Genomic DNA, 20446 nt, shown 5'->3' on the forward strand with positions numbered 1-20446 from the left:
CTGAGCTTTTGCTGTGTTCTGGCTTTCCCCAGATACAGTAAAATAAGTACCTTTCTTTCATGGCTTCATGGCTCCATGTTTCTCCAGAAAGTCATCTGCCAAGACTATTAGGATTATTAATCCAGGATCTTAATTGAGTTTACATAAAAATCTAGTCCTAAATTTCTTGCCAATATGAAATTTTGAATTAAAAAAGCATTGCTGACACAAATATCCAGGGAGTGATCTTTCAGAACATTCATACAAGTTTCTGAAGTCCTAAAAAATGATTTTAGAACTATCCAAGTATCATGAAGTGTGAACTTCTCTGCCACCCCACAGGCAGGAAATGGGCTGTGTCTTTATTCCTTTAAGAAGTGAGTCGAAGTCAGAAGTAACATTTCCCACAGTCTGAGAGTCTATCAAGATCCCTGCTCACAGGAAAAAAAGGACAAGGTTTTGTTCCGTGCTGCTGCCTCTTCATTGTCCTACACGTATGACAAGTCCAAGTGTGAGGTTTTCTTTACAAGACTTTTCAGGGGTCCTTTGATCACAGATCTGTCATTAGAAAGACAGAGGAACTTGAAGCTGATAGTAAAGAAAAGAAAATTGTCTCACTGAATTATCAAACATTTTTGGTCTCCCTTTTTCACTCAGGTGGATTCCTAAGGATTTCCCATCACTCTGTGGTAACTGTGTGGAGACTGTGTGTGTGTGTTTGGCAGGACTAAGGTAAGAGGGGGCATATTCTGATTCCTATGAAACAAAGCTTAGGCCCTTTTCCACTTTTTTTTTCATGGAAGTATTATGAAAATAATGTACTCTAGTGAAGTATTATGAAAACTAGATGTCCATGCATGGGACAGAATAAACATAATGTATTTGTTCTTTCCAAATCACAGTGTCTCTGTTTTCTCTTTCAGCTGAATGCCAATAATTTCAGTCTTTTCAAGCTAATGAATTTGTTTGCTTTTCAACCAGCTAGCTACCTTATGCATAAAGTTAAAAATCCTTCTGTGTTAATCAAAATTTTATTTCATACCTTCCAAGAAGTTCATAACCCTTCCCTCCCGTATTAGTCTCCCCCAAGAAACAGGCATCATTCTTGTGTTTATTAGTATTTTGCTATATTTTTCTCCCAGTCATCAGGATGAAGTCATCTGGCTGAACAGGTTTATTTCTTCCCAATCAAGAAAAACCAGGCCAGCCCCTTTATAGGATAGTCACTGTGTGCTAATGGTTGTTTAAAGCACTGTTGCAGAGTGTGTCATTTATGAAACTGATTCAGGATGCAGCAGAAACATGGCCATGTTCTCTTCACATGTTCAATGATATAAGCAAGTATTAAGGGCTGTGAAACCTAAGTGCCTAATGTCTGTATGCTAGTGGCATTCATGGAGTTTATCATTTGACCCAGAGCCCACTGAGGACTACAAATTAGTATATTTATGATATATTTTTGAAAGCTACTACAAACCAGGATACTAACACTCTGTATACCCGTACTATTTTGTCTTTGCTTTCTCCCTTAACAGTGTCCATCTAGATCATACATAATGAAAGATTGGCAGTGATACAGATGTTGGGAGGTACCATAGCTTTTGAAAGCTATGATTTAGCCAGGTGGAATCCACCCTGTCTCAGATAGAGAGCTTGCAAGCTCTGGCATGTCTCCCTGTGCTGATCTGCCAGCCTCCACACATTATGTTTTGAAAGCACTTCCTCCAACTGCCGCTGAATTGGCAGGGTGGACCTCCTGTGGATCAGTTTTTCCATTCTCTCAGTCCTCTTAAGCATGGCATTCTGTTGTCTGTCAACTTTCTATTCTAGTCCAGACCCTAGTCCTTGGTCTTCTGAGAAATCTGGGAGTTACTGGAAAGGAGAAAAACCTTGTTAATGTGTGGACATACAGCCAGGCATATGATCCATCCCCACCTCTCCAGATATATCTCCCTGACTTTGGATTAGCAATGGGCAGGGACAGAACAGAAGCCATGTGATCATTGGGTTAGCTTACACAAGTTTCTTTTACTGAATGTGTGCTGGGCACCTCATATATCTTGTGCACCTGTGATATATAGCCAGAATCCATTTAGGTCTTCATGAAGCCCAGGGATCATCTCTCTCTGGACCCAGCCTAGAGCTGTCAGTGACATCTCATGAGCTATTCTTTTGATCCATTTCAGTGGAGGGATGTTATTTTAATTACCTTCCAAATAAAAGGCTAAATCAACAATTATTTTTTGAGTCTAACTCTTTGCCTAGAACTATCTAGAATACTTAAGATGGCACAAATGTGGTGTAAGACATCTTTCCTCAAAGTACTTAAAATTTTATTAAGGAATCAAAACCACACCCAGAACCATGTGAGAAAAATAAGAGGTTATAAATTAAATATGATGACACATGTCTTAGTAATAAAACAGAAATTCCAAGAAAGAAAAGATATGAATGTAATGGAAGTGTTCCTTTATGAAGGAGATCAAACTTAAATGATTAATTTGTAGTTTTTTGCTTTGTAGAAAAATCATAAAGTATGAAAATTAAATGCATCATAATGAAAGGCTTTGATGTTTTCAAGGGACAACTGAATCAAAAGTACCTTTGTGAAGGAATATATTTATAATGGTATTAGTAAGAGTTACCACTTAATGAGGGCTTTCTGTGTGCCAGGTGAAAAAAATAATGCCATATATGAATTAATGTCTGATGGCATTTCATCTACACAGTAAACCCAGATGCTATTATTAGGCTCACTCTAAAGATAATGAAACAAAAGTCTGCAGTGACTAAAAAGTTTCCCATTGTCACAGCAAGGAGTAGTTCTAAGATTCAAACATAAATTCTTGGACTCTAGGACAAAGACTTCAACCAGCTTCAGCAAAATCATTCTCAGTGTTAATATTACCCACAGAAAGAGTTTGAATATTAATTGGTCAAAAATTCCCAGTCAGAGCTCACGTTACTTACGGTGCTTAGAACGAGAATAGTTTGGAGAACTGTTAATAAAGTCTATCTGAGGATGGCTCTGTTCTCATTTCTGATTTTCCACACTAGTAAACAGATGGTAGTGCCTGTTGGTGAAGCATGTGAATTGGTACCTGTAGGGCTACAGTGCTGCTCATCATAGTGGCCACATGATTTAAAACTTGATGTTATTAGCAATCAAGAAAACTCCACTGGTTCCATGAGGACAGCACTTACTTAAATTTCCACTAAGACCTCACAGATTCCCTGGATTGCCTCAGTAGACCTGCCTACTTGTGACTATGCCTAATCTAGATCTCTCAAACCGCTCTCCTATGGGGCAAAGTCTCTGGACCATCCACCACCTAAGCCATCTTTAACATAAGCCTCAACAAGCCCACCATGAAGCCATGTCAGTCTTCTCTTAATGCTAAGTCATAGTAACTATTTATTCAAAAAACTATGTGCCAGTTCCTGCCCTGGGAGAGGAATGTATTACCTAACCTGACAACATATTCAAGTCATGCTGTTAGAGGGGATTATTACTACTAAGAGAAGATCATTGGTTTGAAAGAGTTACAATCTATGACTATAAGGGTATTTCTTGAGTTTTCCTAGAAAGAACCAAAAATGGATCCCAATAGCCTTGGATATAGCTTGGTAGAAGCAGGATGGAACCACCAAGGATGGCAAAGGGGTATACAATGAAGGTGAGTTGAGGAGACAGGTGGAAGAGGAGCCCTCCAGGTTCTACCTACATTAGTTATCTATAGATACATTTAAAAGTCACCTCCAAAATTTTGTGACTTAAAAATATGATAATCATGCATTACCTCTCAGGGTTTCGGTGGATCAGGAAGTTTCAGGGTACAGTAGAGACAGCTTGTTTCTCTCAAGGTGTCTGGGTCTTTTCTGGAAGACTCAAAGCATCTACAAATGGCTTCTTCATTTGGTCTGAGCCTCCTCACAACATGGTGGTGGACTCCATAGGAAAGCATCCTGACAGAGAGAAAGGGACACAGCTGCATCTCTGTTAGACTTAACCTCAGAAGTCACACAACACCACTTCCACCATAATTGATTAGAACCTAAATTCACAGGATGAAGACGTAGGACCCACTTCTTGGTGGAGACAGTGTAAGTCACATGATTGGAATTAGATAAACATATTTGTATGGCTTTCCTTAGAGATAGTCTACCTTACCACCTATAGCTGAATCCAAATGGACCATCAGATGATACAAAGTATATAGTAGCTGGATGTATTTGTTCTCTCCCCCAAATGCCAACCATGTTGGACACTGTTTAGCAATCCACTGTATATACATTTCCTTTACATACTATCATTATTATTGTGCTGGATAATTACATTATCAATATCATTAAGCTGGAAGCCAGGGTTCCCAAAATCCTCTTCTTTATGTGGTTCTAAATTTGCTGGTAAAAAAAAAAAAAAAAAAAAAAAAAAAAACTTAGAATGTGGGAGTGAAGCAATAGGCATTGCTCTCTAAAATCATTGTAGTGAGATACAGTGAAAGACAGATGCAGAGTTGACCAGCAAGTTCCTGTTTATCTTAGTCTCTTCCACTATGAATTCAGCTTATTTTCCTGACTGCTGATCATGATGACCAGTGGTGGCCCAATGGCCATTACTGGATGCTTGGCTGTAGACCCATAGATACAGCAGGTTTCTATAGACTTTTGCACTAGTTCTTGCTGTGTTTCCCACCTCAATAGCTGACCATGCTTAGCTTCTCAAATTTTCCAGCAAACTCACCTATGAAAGTATTTTAAGAGAACATTAATAACTCTTTTCCCATTATCCAATTTCCCTTTTGACAAGCACCCATCTGGCTCCTTCCACAGGTTTTTAAGGTCTGATCCCTATAACAAATCCCTGATTCTGTAACACTCATAGTAGTGCTATTTCTCTGGCTGGACCTAGACTAATAGAGTTCCATGAGGTAAATTCATGGGAACATCTGGATCAATATCACCAAATCTATTTTCTGCCTTAAGACATTTAAGATAATGTGCACACTGGGGCACAAAAAGGGCTTTACGCTGAGTTGTATGCATCTGTATCATAAAAGGGCAGAAAAGGTCCAGAATATTGGGTTACCTGATGTTTATTTCAGCAAGATGAGTCATAGAAAGAAAGATATTTAAACACATAGCTTGCGAATAAGGATGCAGTAAAACTGTTTCTCAAGTACTTATATTACCATCATGTTGGAGAGATCAAGGAAATTTTCTTGCCTGATTCCTTTATTTTTTTTTAATGAGGAATCAATCCCACAGGTGTTTATTAGGAACTTCTTTGGCCCACTGATAGCTAAAACCTGTCAAGGTTGGGCAAGGGGACAAGCAAGCTATGAATCTTACTAAGAATGTACAATCTAGTAAACAAGAGGTCTAAAATATAGATAACTCTAATGAAAGATCAGAGATTTTTAAAACTTGTGATGAGAAAAAATCAAATGTGGTAAATAAGAGTTTAGAACAAAGCACACTGCATGTGGTTTGTTACTAGTCTTTGAGCAGAGCCATGATGATTTAGTACTATTTTATTCATTCACCAAATATTTTTTAAATATTTTAATTAAGGTTTTTTGATACCAACACATAATCATATTGTATACAGATGCATAAATATTATCATATAGCTGCACCTGAACTTGCAAGTTGAAAATCAAAAACTTCATTTTAAGGAAAAGTGTGAGGAAAGGAAGTAAGCAGGAGGCAGGGTGACATTCTCCCTCGCAGCAGCCCTCCAGGGAAGGCCTTCAGGTGCTGCAGCTGTAGCTCCATGACAGCCTCTGGCAGAGAGATGTAGTTCTCCATGTTCTGTTAAAAATGCCATCTTTCTGTGACTCAAGGCCCTGCAAAGCTAGGAAAATATAGACTCAGGAGGAGAGGAAGTTTGTCTTGGCAACAGGACTGGTCTTCAATACACTGCCACTCATCCTCATCATCAGTGAGTTCTGAAGGTCAAAAACCACACCTTAGTTCACACAGTCCATCTAATACCCAAGTGGAATAACACTCCCAGGCCTTGAGAAGCAACCTACCTAAGAAAACAAATGCAACAGTAGGCGCCTGTTAGAAAGAGCTTCCTCTGAACACCAAAAAAAAAAAAAAAAAAAAAAAAAAAAAACAGGAACAAAGCAGCTTCTGTCCTCAGGCCAAAGTCTGTTCGTGAGAAGACATGCTTCCCTTTGTTCTCCTACCTTTCATTAGACTGAACCTCTGTGATCCCTGCCAGCAGACACCAGTGAGAGTTTCCATCTCTCAGACAGCCCTCCCAGCACTTGTCGTCATTGTCCCTTCCTTATACTAAGGTAGCAAGTGTCTACTACTCACTCAGACCTCAGCTCAAGACCAGAGGAGCATGCCTGAGAACTTTTCTAGGTGTAGAACTGCAATTTTTCATTGCAAAATAAAACTCCACAAGTCCAAAACAAGCTTCAACCTTGATTTCCTGAAAGAATGTATAGAACACTCAAGGAGAGGTAGATTAGAGGACTCCTAATGCAAATGATCTTTAGAGCCTTCAGGAGAAGTGAACAGCCCTTCCTACAACACTGGCCTCCAGTCTTCTCCCAACACCATAGCCTGAAAGAATGATCCTATCACCCTATCACCCGTGACTACCAATTACCTATCTATATGTATGTAGAGAAGGTTAAGTGACATTTATTAGATGAAACTACTATGAAAGAGATAGACTATCTTAGATGTAGTCCTATCAGAGGGATTAGAACAAGAAAAGGTCAAGGACAAATCACAGGTGTTTCTGATGCTCTTCATAACATTCTTCAACATACTCCAAAACTATTAACATCAAAATTGGGCAATATCAGCTTGACACTCTTACTAACTGAACACATTAAAGATTCAGTGGTAGGTATTTAGATGAAAAGTTAGTTTAAATATTTCTTATGTACCTTAGGAATCAAGTACTGATTTTACATGACCAGGGATGACACATCAATAGAAGAGACATGCACAGACTAGAGCAATGGTTCTCAGCTGGGAGTGATCTGCTCTCTGAGGCATATTTGCCAATAACTGCAGACAGTTTTGCTCATCACAACTTGGAGGATTGGGTGGTACTACTAGTGTCTAGTGCAGAGAGCTTAGAGATCCAACAATGTATAAGATAACCTCCTTCCCCTAACCAATAATTATCAAAATGTCAATAATCCTGAGGTTTAGAAGACCAGAATTAGAACTACCATGTCTTAACTCATATCTTTTCACCAATAATGAATTTTAAAATAAAATGTAATAATTTGAATCTTAATTCACACTTTGAGCCCCTCTTATCCTCTAAGCCCTTCTTCCTATTATAGTCTTGATAGTAAAATTTGGAAAGAAAGCACCAAAAGCCCCAAAGCTATGCTTGCGAACAAAATAAGCATCTCTATGAAACAGAATCAGAGAGCAGTGTGGAACAGAAGCCTTCCTGAATCTGGGAACCATCACAGTCTTGATTGTTGTACAGTTCGAGTCTTGTACAATGGAGAGGGTATGGATTAGAATAATTTTCACTATATAAAAGAAAGTTGTAAAAGTAAGTTGAGAAAAGCTGGCATTTGCAGTTCTCTGGGGCAATGACTTGCAGGAAGCTGGGATCTCAGACAGTAAAGGAAACACACACAGACTCTCAACCAGGACCTGAGCCCAGCCACTAGGAACCGTGTTCTGTGATATCCCTAGCATCATCATGGTTTTTGGAGCCTTCAGGAGAAGTGAACAGCCCTGGGGTGGGAACCTCAGCCACCAGCGTAAGATGTGGTTCTGGGCACTTAGCCAAGGAACCAGTGACAGTAACAGCAGAAAGTATGAGAGAATAAATCTGCATATCAAATTCTAAAACTCATGAAAAAAAGTAGCACTATGAAAGTTAATTTAAAAAAAACTTAGCAGGGAATATATTCACTCTAGATCAGTGGATCTCAAGTAGTGGTGGTTTTGTCAGCTAGGGGACAATTTGCAAAGGCTGGAAATATTTTTGGTTGTCTCAACTGGTGAGGTTAGAGATGCTGCTGTTATCTAGTAACCATGGATGTTGCTAAACATCTCACAGTGCACAGGACAGCCACCCACAACAGTAAGGATCTGAACCAAAATGTCCATAGTGCAGGAGTTAAGCAGCTCTGCTGTCAATGAAACAAACATAATATGAATGTCTAAAATCCACATAGATGTCCTTGAGGAGCTCATATCCATGTTTTAAAAATGAGAAAATGTGAAATAAGGTCAGAGAAATAAAACAAGAGAATGTAAAATTAATGCATTAAAATGTTACAAATGTAAAATACTGTTTAAAAATTCAAATACCATAAAGTCTAAACAGCACAGGAGATTACCCCAAAGTCCAAACAGCACAAAAAATTAGTAAACTAGTGTATAGTACTGAAAACTTAACCAAGATTCAGAAAAAAATGACAAAATGATCCAAAACCAATATAAAAGAGCAGATGAAAGAGTATTTCCAATGTAAGGGTCTAGAGGGAATGCTGTTGCTGCAGTTTCAAAGAGATCATCATGGCTACATATGTTTAAAATAGGAAGAAGGTTATGAGTGCTTATTAAGAGAATGCACTAAACAGAAGCAGAATTGACTCAAATAAATCTGTATCTAGACTATCAAAGTGAATCACAAAAATATCACAATATAAAAAATACATATGTATAAAACATATATGTACATGTATAACTATACGTAAATGTGTATATACAGTGTGTGTGAAATTTTAACACCTAAGAGAGGAACAAAAAAAGAGGAAGGTAGTAAAAAAATCACTTTTAAGAAAGAAAAAGAAAATAAAAAGGAAAGAAAGGAGAGAAAAAAATGAGTAAAAAGGAAGAAAAAAGAAGCAGAGAAAAAGACAATAACCAGAAAACAAACAAAATAGTAGAAACAAGTTCAAATGTATCAATAATCATAATAAACATAAGCAGATTAAATCAAACATTAAATAATAGTTATTATCAAGAAAAATAAAACAGTTTAAAGGGAACATATTAAAATTAAAGTATACAGAAAGTTAGGGGAACGGTCTACAAAAGATGTACATAGTAATATTAATCAAAATAAAGCTCATGTTTCAAACAAGAAAATGTTTTAGAAGAAAAAAATTGACAAAGAAATTGTGGGAAATAAATAATAAGCAGTAACATCCCCTAAAAAGTTATAATAATAAACATGTATACATCTAATAATCTGGCTTCAAATCTAAACTAACAGAATAATAAGTAGACAGAACAATGATAGAGGGAAATTTTAAAATGTGTCTATCAAAAATACAACAAGCAGAAAAAAAAAATTTAGAAAATGTATTAGTGAAGGTTCTCCAGAAAGACAGAACCAGTAAGATACATAGAGATATATGGATAAGTATATGAGTGGGGATTTGTTTGGGGACTTGGCTCACATGATTACTGAAGCAGGCAAGTCTTATAAAAGGCCATCTGTAAGGTGGAGACCCTGGATGTCCATAGAATGGCTCAATTCAAGCCCAGAAAACTTAGAACAAGGAAAGCCAAATTGTGTAACTAACAGTCCAAAACCAAAGGCCTAAGAACTCCTGGGTGGAGTGCATAAGTCCTGGAGTCCAAAGACTAGGAGCCTGGATTTCCCATCTCCAGTGGCAGGAGAAGGGTGTCCCAGTTGCAGGAGAAAGAAAAAGAGAATTTTTTTCTTCCTCTGCCTTTTCTTTCAATCTGGGCCTTGAGCAGATAGGACCCACCCACACCGAAAGCAGATCTTCCCCACTTGGTTCACTGACTCACTTCAATCTTTTCCAGAAGCACATTCATGGACACACCCAAACGTCATGCTTTACCAGCTGTCTAAGTATTCCCTAATCCAGTAGAGTTAAATTGACACCTAAAATTAATCATCACAGAAAATTCAGAAAACATAACTGACAAGCTTAATCTAAAATATACAAATAGAATCCTGCACCTCACCTACAAATAAAGAGCATTTTTGTGCATATCTGAAGCACTTGCAGAACAAATTCTACAAAACATTTTATGCATCTAAAGAAGTATATGCTAAAACTTTTATATGCTGAAACATTATTTAGAGAGTTCTTGAGATAAGGTGGTTGAGAGAAGACATCAGTGAAAGAAATACAGTAGTTTTAGTTCTAGTTCATTTAGTCAACAGATACCTCTGGGGCATCTAATATGTTCCTTACTCCCAGCTTTTTTTTTTTTTAATAAGAAAATATCCCCCCACATTTACTATGTATTCTCCCAGATACCTTCCTGACTTTCCTAAACAAGAAACAGAAACCAGATTTGAAGTATTTGGTCCTGATAACTGATATGTAATTCTTTATTGTGTGTTGTGGCTATTATTATTTTAACCTGAGAAGTCTTTAAAAGGTCCTCGTTAAAAGGTCATTTGATTTGTTATGTCTATCCCAGTAACCAGTGTTTTTTTCCCACCTCAAAATCCACAAAATCATGCATCTGATAAAAAAAAAAAAATCTATGTGGCTGAAAGGTAGATAAGAGGGCTTAAGATGCTTCCATTTTCTCTCAAAAGCATCAGCATATAAAGGACCAGTTTGGACATCCAAATTCCATTGTTTTTTAACATGCAACCTCTAACAAGTTCTTAACATCTCTGAGCATGAATTTCCTCCTCTATGAAGCAGAGATGATAATGCATCATAACCCTAATCTCCCAGGATTGTTGTAAAGATTAAATGGCATAGCATTCAAATATGTAGCACAGGATTAATATATAATAAGTACTCAAATCTCTGTTGGATCTGAATATTTCATCTTGAAACAGTATGCAAAGAGACTTCAAAGCACCCTAGGACTAGTTCTTCTCAGAGGAGCACCTCATCCTGCAAGCCAGCCCCACCAGTTCATTATGATGTCAACTTCTTCACTATTTCACTATTTCTATGCTGGCAAATAGCAGCTCAGATTCTGAAATAAAGAGTATGTACTAGGCATCAGTGCTAACCAGGCTTAGATATTTAGGGAATTTCATAGGAGCATGAGAAAGAAATAAGGACTAAACCCAGAGTCCCACAGCTCTAGGATTCAGGAGAACAAGCCTACACATGTTTTCTGTAGGCTCCATTCTCATCAGTGTTTTAATATCACTGGGTAATGTAAAACAGAGGAAGGAACAACTTGCATCACCGAACAAAGATTTAAGGGAAGCCTGATTATACTATTATTTACAGAATGGACTTAAATCCTGAAATCTGCTAGATGAAAAATATTAAATGTAAAATGTTAATAAAACTTTTAGAATTTTTAAATGACAATAACATAAACTCAATATAGTGTTTATAATTTAGTCTGAGTAATTCAATTTGTAAGTTTCATCATAATACTCGTGTATTAATAACATTGAGCTATATTTGGAAAAGCAAAAATAGACCACAGATATGAGGCACACAGTGTTTGTGACTTCTTATGATACAAAAACTATATCTATTTAGATAGATGGGGTGCCAGGACTTTTTTAAATAGGATTTTTTTTTCTATTTATTAATCTTTTCTTTCTTAACTTTTTAATGATTCCAAACTTGATATTTTATTTCCCTATGATGTTTAGCAAGAAAATATTTCCCAGCATCTTCTTGGTGGTTCCCCAAATCCTGGAGCTATCTTACAGAAAGGCAGCTCTCACACCAACCTTACATGTGAATTTTAGCAAGATGCTCTCAGCTCCAGTTTTCTTTGATGTAATAAAAGGAAAACACTACTATTTCCCTCCTAAGAACTGAGAAAAGTATCAAAGGAAATCTTTTCAATGGAAGGAAAAGAACACATCGAACTTGGATATTCTTCTCTCTGGAGAGGCCATACACTTAATGAGGTCAGAAACCATGACTAAATGAGCAATAATGATTTCTTCATCACAAGCCCAGTTAAAGTTGTACTCTGTTAACTTGGCTAAACTTGAACTAGGTCTCTTGGAATTCCCATTCCTGAAGAAATCTGGATTAGCATGGGCTATGTGGTTTGGTGTGAGGAAGGTTCAGACAATTAAAAAACACCTTGACTAGGTAAAGAATAAAAGGGTTTATCAGCAGGTAGCAGGAGCTCATCAAATTACCAAAAGCCAATAAGTTCTAAGCTTTGGGCAAGCACCCAGACTCTCAAGATCACTCTGCCTCTTCCACTGGAAGTAGCTGACCACTGACTACATTCCTCTGTCTCATTCCAAGTTGAGTCAGAGAAATAGCCACTAGAAAAGATAAAAAATATGGAATTTATTGTGGGCTTTGGACTTACATAATTATATGAGTGGTTAAATGATTTATTTACAACTATTTCTTCCATGCCTGATGTTAGCTTCTGAGGCCAGCAGGAGACACCATTGGGAAGGAAAGATAGAAGTCAAGCAGGAGAGAATAAGGACAACCTGGGGCCTGCAAGGATGAGTGAGAGCCCACAAGAAAACCAGAAGCTTCTCTTACTGCTTCTGAGCCTCCAACTTCAACAATAGAGTTCCTACAGGAGAAAGTGGTACCGACTGTCATGCACTTATGTGAAAACCTGGCCCATGAATTGGAGAGATGAAAGGAAGGATCTAGTAGAGGGTGGAAGCTCTGTGGGCTTGGCTGATGCCCCACACCAACCAGGTGAACCAGAAGACATGACATGCATGAGCTACAGCAGTGCCTGGTGACCTACATAGACCTGCAAAGCATAAAAAGAATAAGACCACTGCTTCCACCCTCTGAATCTCCTGCAAGACCCCACAGTCAAACCCAGAATTATACAATGAAGGGAACTCTGAAACATAGTCCAAGTTTAGCTAAAGTAACAGAGGACAAGTTCACCATACGCTGCCATGAAATGGATGGCTTGTGGCTTCACTCAAAGTCAAACCTCAAACAAATCCATCTGATAAGTGAGCTCTAAATTATATATGGACCACTACATGCAAGGGGGTTTGGGTAACCCAATTCTTTAAATTTTGCAAAGAGGTACACTAGGAGATTGGAAAAGATGAGCTGTTACTATAACCAAGATTTATTGAATGCTTACTATGCACTGCATGCTGTGCTTAGTATTTCATGCATATTTTCTCAATTAATCCTCAATAATCTCATGAAATGAGAAGTATCATTATTATTTATTATCATTATTTTTCTGTTGCCTGTGTAGGCTCATAGAAGATAAAATCACCAAAAAAGCATTCTTTATTCCAGACATCTGCTTCCAGAGCTCAAACTCAGAACTCAAACTCTAAACCACATTCTATCATCATTAAGTACTTCTCTTGATCATTGCTACACTGCCAGGAACTAGTACAGTTCTTGATACATAGACCATGCTCAATATTGTAATTATTGAACTCACCTCCACACAATCACCAAAGACTTTATTTCTTTAGTTTAGCCCTATCCTATTTCTCTTTTTATTTCCTAGTAGTAACCTAATATAGGCCCATGGCATACAATATGTATTTGTTATCAAATAGTGTTCACAGACCCAGTCAAATCTAGTAAAGCCTGAAGAGTTGTCAGCATTGTACACATAAAGATCTTGAGAATCAGAATCTTGTCCTTGATGTTATACCCTAAGATTCTTGGAACTCAGAATACCACAGAAAGTTTTGGGAAATTCAGCATAATTAAAAAACTTCCATAGTCAGAAATCCACTCTCTTCCTTTATCTCAAACCACAGACTAGATACATTTTCATACCCAGAATTGGTCAGGGAGGAAGATTTGAAGAGAATGCAGAGGAAATGTAGTGTGGCTTAGAAGAAAACTATTCTCTGTCCTCCCTTAGTTGAGTTCTTTGCATTGACAGGGGAATTCACAAAACCTCAGATTGGTTGGGGAATTGAAAAGCAGATTACTTTCTTTGTGGAGAGGGAATATCCTGCAGAAGCAGAAAGACCTGAAGAGTGTCTGTTACCAACCTAGTAATGTTACTGTGAAAAAAAAAAATATTTGTATGGGTGTGCAAAAGTGAGTGGCAGAATTTTTTGAATCCTAATGAGGTATAGGAAGAGCCAAGTTTTACTTTTATATTCAAAAAGAACATCTAAGTAATGGAGAAAGATAGAGACATAAAAGGCACGAGAGTTAGGATGGCAAGATGGCGCCGTGTGTGTGGATCCATGACCAGGGATCAGATGGACACAAAGTTGCCCAGAAGATGCTCACATGTCCAGACTAGAATTAACTCTACCTCACTTGACCTCTTGCTTGCAAAATATCACCCACAGTTAGACTTAAATTTAGAAATTAGGTGGAAAGAGATAGCAACTGATGAAGATTTTGTTTTCAACTCCTAGTGACACCTAAATTCCTGGCCACATAAAAATTCTGTTCTCAGAAAAATTAAGTGAAAATTTTTTTCACATGTGAGTGAAATTTTGGATCAAAATTCAAGTTCACTATAAAAAGTGGACCAAAGAGGTCTACCAATACTTAAATATTCAAATAAAATGTCTTTTTAAGCTTCCAACTTTTTAAGTTCTATGTAGTAAAATCTATCAAGAGAAAAATTAAATTCATACTGGTTATTTTAATATAAAATTGTTTGACCAACACCACTGTTATTATTATAATGAAAACTTTGATGCTAAGAAATGTGAATCTTTTTTAATTGCTCTGGCATAAACAATTTTATCATTGCCTCTGAAGTAAGTACAGAGTAGCACTGCTAGCTTGCTTTCTTTCATTTATCCATTCAACAGATATTAATGCATACCTAATATGTCAAGAACCAAGTTCACAGAATAACATGGCAGCCAAAAGCAATATAGGAATCAGTACTCAAGGCTAGTGAAAGAAAAATAATAATTACAGGGCCATGAATAACCTATTGTTTTTGTTACTTTACCTTTTAATATTTACTGAGAACCTATAAAGTGCCAATCACTACTAAGTGCATACATGCATTATGAAAAAATGTCCATGCCCAGGTCACTTTAGCAAATGAAATTATTTCAGTTTCAGATCACCACTCTCTTATACTCTCTTGCATAGCATCTTCCTATTTTCTGTTTCTTATCAACAAGAAGAACATAGCTTGTTAAATGGTTCTCATTACAACATATGAAATCCGGCACCATTCTGATTAAATCATGGGTTAATCTAAATTCATTTAAACTTGGGCAGTTCACAAACATGGCCATCAGACTTGAAAGGGCTACACTCTATCTAGATCACAATTTGTTCAGGCACACAGGAATGGTGTTTCCCACCTAAGCACCTACTTTTAATACTCTCAGCCCTACAGATGTGCAACATTGCACTTCAGCTGCAGAATGTGCTTTCACCAAGGCTCCAGTACCCTCCAAGTTTGCTAGAGGGATACAGTAAGAAAACTCTTGAACCTGCCTGAAGCTGTTCATAACTGACACCAATCTGCATACTTAGATCTTTACTTCCACTGAGGGCCAGATAAGATAGTTATGTGAGCAAGATTTTCATACATCCTATAATACCATATAAATGGGCACCCTTATTAAGATACTTCTACATCAAGCTCTTCTGGACCAGAATGGTAACTGTCTCAGGACTGAAATAGCCTCCAACATTTTTTAGCTGAATTTGACTTATTAACTATTTTGTTTTTCTACTAGACCCTAAGTGGTAGTATGTTAAGAAACTAGTTCATTATTATATCCTATATCTGTGGAAAGTAAGTTTTTGACAAGAGCCAGTTCAAGACAAATGAAACTTCATGCAGGCTTCAAAAAGTCATTAAAGAAGTGAAGTCAATTTTTTTTTTTTTACCAGCCATACAACCAATAATTCTGAGCAGCAGCTGAAATTTAGTACATTCTGTTTAAGGCAACATTTATGGACAGGTTCTCAGAAAAGAAAGATAAACGTGATGAGCCCTACATCCTCCATACTTAACTTTCTCATGGCTCTTAAGTCTGCATTCTTTTTGGTTCAATCACAGTCCTAGGAATGACACCATCACTGCCAGTTTCCTGAAATAATCAGCCTCCCAGGCCAGATAGAGACTAGGCAGCTGCACAACTCTCTTATGATTCTCAATGGCAGAGGGTCACACAGGGCCATGACCTGGCATCACACACAGGGCCTTCCATTCTGCAGACTATACCTCTAGCTTCCAAACTGAGGACAAGCAATTATTTAAAACTATTTTTCTGGTTACCTTGAAGACCCTCTGTCCCAATTTCTTTTCTTCGTGTTAGTTAAAAAGCAGGGCTCACAATTGGTTTGAAGTACAGAACTAAAGGCCACTTGCTCAGATTGTTGGTGGCTTTTAAGATGACTAAAGTTTTTAAGTATAAACATACAGAATCATAAAATAAAACTAGCACCAAGGTCAACAATCTTTGCTATCTTGACACTGCTGTCAAGCTAGAAGGCAGGAGAAAGTTTTGAATCCTTAATACTTATCTGAGAAGGCCCTTGGCAGCCTTTATCATCACAATATTTGAATTTCTGTTATCAAAGTGAGGACCCTTACCAATCTTCAGTGCATTGAGGGAATTTAGTTTACCTAAAGAATAAAATTAAGTTTGAAAAAAATATTCTAACGTAAAGAGGATACCCAATAGCTGAGTTATCAAAGACAAAAAGAAACATTGAGGTTTGAGGTCAGAGAAAGCATTCATAGGAGGAGTCCTTCTTTGGGTGTGAAGGGAACAAAGACCACAGAGCTGAAATCAATGCAGCCCTACAGCTTCAAGTATGCTGAACAAGTTCTGGGGATCCTGGGAAGAAAATGTATAGGAGATTAAGAGCTTCCTAATAAAAAATGACTGAATTTGAACATGTCAAGGGGAAGGGAAAGCAGAGGAACTCAAAGAAACTGAGATTTTTCTCTCAAAACCTTCTAAGGAAAAGGTTGTTGTTATTACTGCTTGCTCTTTCCTATCTCAGCAGCCTGGCTGGGAAGCAATGGAGTCAGCAAGAAAAACACAATGCGACCTTCTGTTCTAGGGGAAGTGGGAAAAAAAGAAGTCCAAGGTTGCCTCCTTCTTACCCACTCCTGAGGCACATTTTCATGCTATTGTTGGACTTTGCAGTTTTCCTTCTGGTTGCCATGGCATCAGAGACACAAATGCCTTCTTCCACTTTAAAACTGAATTCCCTTACAAACAAAATTGTTTCCATTTGAGAATATTCTCACCCTCACACCCATCAGAACTGCTTTCAAAAGAAAGAATGTGTCTTTTTAAAATATGGATGAAATGCATTGCCTTCTTCTGATTATAAGAGGAACATATTTTTATTTTGAAAATGCAGGGGAAATTGTTTTTTTAAATGGAAGAAATTGCCCTAAGAGCTTTTTACCTGATGACCATATAAGTGGCATGTTAGCATATTTATTTCAGGTCTTTCATATGTAGATGTATATATATATATATATATATATATATATAGTATTATGTATTGCAAAGTTACAATCATATTACATAGATATGATTATGCATGCTCTTTTTCCTTCACTTTATATTCTACAGACCCACCCTTCTGAAGCAGGATTATAAAACCCAGAGATACTCTGTATGAAGCTTTAGCATTTTGCTCATTTGCATCTAACATATTCTCATTAAAAGAAGAATTTAATAAGACAGCAGTCTGACCTTTATGCCCTCATAAATCTAAAAGTTTGAGAGAAGTTAGAGGCAGAGAGCGATGGGTTAACTGTACAAAGCCATTTGCTCTCCACCAATTTATGCTCTTAGCACACAGATATCTTCATATATTGTCTTGGGTTGTTTAAAGAAAAAAAATCTGAGAATATAACTATAAAATTTATGACTTTTCTTTTAATAATTACACATTCTCTGCAAGTACAAGCACACTTTTCAATAGGAATCTATCTGCCCATTTATTCTTGCCAAACAGATCACTGTCGAGAGCCATCCATGGGCTGTATGTGGACTACATGGTCTTCGCAGCCTAGTGAATAGGAGAATCTGGTGTCTGTGAACTTCCAGTGGACATTTACTCTGTCTAAGACTGCCCAGACACATTGTGAGCCCTATTCAAGCTCTGCCTGGTCCCACACAGCACCAGAGATGGGGTGACCTGCTACAACCAACCAGCCACACAGCCTCTCAGAGAAGGGTATGATCTTCCAAGATGCCAATCACCCTGCTGACTTCAAGACACCATGAAGCAAAATTCCACCCCTGAAACCTTATCCCTGCCTTTAAAAAGTATGCTTAAATAAACCCCGGGAGCCATTTTCTAGTTGTCTAGCTCCAGCTCCTGTGTGGACTGGACCTATCAGGTGCTCCATCCTTTGAAACTAATTTTCCAACTTTGTCTTTTGTTCTTCACTAATTATTCTAGACTTTAATTTCTTAGGTGGCTTACATCCTCCTGAACAGGAAGAAGAACCCCCTAATGAAGTGCTGGCTGTTATTAAACTAGTCCAATAAACCAGGAAACCAGACATTTAATGATATAAAACTATGAAGACAGTGTGCTTTAGTGGAAATTGTATAGATTCTTGCATCAAACAAAACAGTTTCAAAACTAAGGCCTATAATTACTAGATGTGTGACCTTAAACACAGTACAAAAATCCCTTAAGCCTCACTTCCTTATCCCTAATAATTCAGATTTTTTTAAAAAAATAATAATAGTGTCCAGCAACAGAGCTGCACTAAAAATTAAATAAAATGAAATGCAAAAAAAAAAGCCTTACATAATGCCTGACACTTTGTAGATGTTCAACAAATATTGATATTCTTTTTTTGATGGTAACCTGAGCTAAAACTTAAATTTCTTCAGACAGTGATGGTTACATAGTTCATCATATGAGTTGTTAAGTGATCATACATTGTTTTCCAGTTATACATTAACAAACATCCTCAGTAAACACTACTTCCGCTCTCCTATTAATAAAAGTTATATAAGGTATAAAATTTTCTAATGGAATGTTAGAGTCCGGAAGGACAGGAATGTTTATATTTCCAACAGGTTCTTTTTTCTGAATTCCCAGCTCAGTAGAGGAAACAAGTTAATTTGTGTGCCCTCAAAACTAAAAGAGAATAAAAGACTTCCCCTAGCCACTGTTAAGTATCTCTTAACTATTCTACCAGAGCTTCCAGAATCAAGATTAAAAGAATAGGAAAAAAATTGATGTTTCCACACATTTCATATCAATAGAAGGATGTTGAAACTGTACGGTAAACAGAGTCAGGAAGTAAAAACCTCATTAGAAATTAAATGTTTTATAATTAACCACACTGGAAGCGGATGTTATTGCTAATTTTCTCAAGAAATTTTTTAAGACTGAGATTAAATTAGACCAGTTATTTACTGAATCTCCTGAAAATATATAGAAACCCCCCCCCCCCCCCCCCCCAAAAAAAAAACCTTTCTGTTATTATAATATTACCAGGATTAGTCTAAGGCCTAGAAAGCAGTAAAGGTGTGATTTTTTTCTTTTATAGATTATATTACTTTTTTAGCATGTTTCAATCAAGGTAACTAAAATCAAAACCATGCATTCAGATAATCAATACAACATTGGAACCTGAAAAAATTCACAGCCTATATTCACATCCACCCTAAGTACTATTACCAATGGGAAATGGATAATGATGATAGGACAGATAGAATAGATAATAGAAAATAATAGATGATTGATTGATATAGTAAAGTGGTATTTTTTAACCATTTAAAAATTATTTAGATATATCTTCCTTAGGCTGCTGAGATAATCTATAAATTTTGTATATTGATGTCATTTTATAGATAAGGAAAAACAATACCCAGGAAAGTCTTGAGATTTGGCTAATCATCTACAGACTTGAAACCAAAATTGAAATGCTTGAATTTTCTTCTCAAGACAGTGAGGAGTTATTGAAAGTTTTTGATCATGAAGGTCATATTGTCACTAAAATGTTTTAGGAAAACCACTCAGAAAGTGGTTTGCAAAATAAAGGATGTAGAAATTAGTGGAAGAGAGGTAAAATAGGAGGCTGGTGAAAGAAAAAAATCCTAATAAAGACACAATTATTGAAGTGTGATATTAGGCTTGCTTCCACTAAAAGTAATCTGGTTTGATTTGATTTGATTTCATCTCATTTTGGTTTTTGTGTTCTATCTACCCCCTTAATAAGTCCTTTTTTACTCTCTCTTTCCCTTCAGAGGAATAGGGGAGCTTTCTCACTTAACTCTTTCCCCAAAGCATTGTCAGAAATTTCTTCCTCTTGACATGTCATTCTGCTTTAGATTCCCAATTGTGGCTCTGTACTTTCTCTGTAATCATTGGAACAAATTTTGGGAACAGTCATGGTGTCCTACATTGACCCCACCCTCACCTCTCCACTTGAAGTACATACAATTTAGTACCTTCAAAGAAGCCATCTCCATATGCAGCCTCAGAAATAAATCCCTTATGACATTACTTCTCAGCAAGAGACAGAGAATGTCTACCACCCAGCATTCCCAAATGAGTTCTAATTTTTAACCCCACAAGTTCTTTCAAAACAGAGATGGATTTCTCTATAGTGAGAAATCACAGATCCACAAAAGGTG

General features: G+C 37.0%; 1 long non-coding RNA gene across 2 annotated transcripts in view; it reads left to right on the forward strand.

Annotated features, from left to right (window-relative positions):
• LOC124105232 (uncharacterized) overlaps nt 1–19252 on the forward strand; it is a 58714-nt gene extending 39462 nt beyond the window's left edge. The window contains exons 3-4 of one of the 2 annotated variants that reach the window (XR_006855673.2): nt 637–711; nt 17799–19252. This is a non-coding gene — a long non-coding RNA (uncharacterized LOC124105232). Of the gene's footprint in view, nt 1–636; nt 712–12291; nt 17262–17798 lie in introns of those variants that run through there. The other variant, XR_009228582.1, reaches the window with a different exon arrangement.
• Nucleotides 19253–20446: the final 1194 nt, after the last annotated feature.

The sequence above is a fragment of the Marmota monax genome, unplaced genomic scaffold, assembly GCF_021218885.2.
Source record: "Marmota monax isolate L192 unplaced genomic scaffold, Marmota_monax_Labrador192_F-V1.1 WCK01_AAM20220418_F8-fsc00070, whole genome shotgun sequence".
Lineage (NCBI taxonomy): Eukaryota > Metazoa > Chordata > Mammalia > Rodentia > Sciuridae > Marmota > Marmota monax.